Genomic DNA, 314 nt, shown 5'->3' on the forward strand with positions numbered 1-314 from the left:
GCCGGACGGCTCCTCTTTGCCAGGAGTACCCCGCGTCTGCTCCCGGGCCTGGCTGGGCTCAAGGGTTCCAGGGGAGCCGGGCTGTGCGAAGGCAGCTCCTTGTGTCACTGCAGAGGTTCTGCCGTGGCGATGAGTGCCCCTGGGCTTGTTCCCCTTGCTGTGTCGCAGACGCTCTCTCAGCCCTTCGGCGACTCACCCCTCCTCTGCAGGTTCCCAGCCCTTTGGGTGGTTGTGTGGTTCCTTGAACCCTGTCCCAGCTATTCCAGTAGGAGTCAAGCGGCACATGGGTGAGATGAGAACCCCCAGAGTCTCAC

The 314-nt window shown here is 63.4% G+C and overlaps 1 protein-coding gene across 1 annotated transcript in view; it reads left to right on the forward strand.

Moving 5' to 3' along the window:
• The window catches only part of LOC104489943 (palmitoyltransferase ZDHHC9-like), a gene marked incomplete at both ends in the record, with an annotated part of 2781 nt that overhangs the window by 493 nt on the left and 1974 nt on the right, over positions 1-314 (forward strand). The window lies entirely within an intron of this gene.

This window comes from Buceros rhinoceros, unplaced genomic scaffold (assembly GCF_000710305.1).
Source record: "Buceros rhinoceros silvestris isolate BGI_N320 unplaced genomic scaffold, ASM71030v1 scaffold30242, whole genome shotgun sequence".
NCBI lineage: Eukaryota > Metazoa > Chordata > Aves > Bucerotiformes > Bucerotidae > Buceros > Buceros rhinoceros.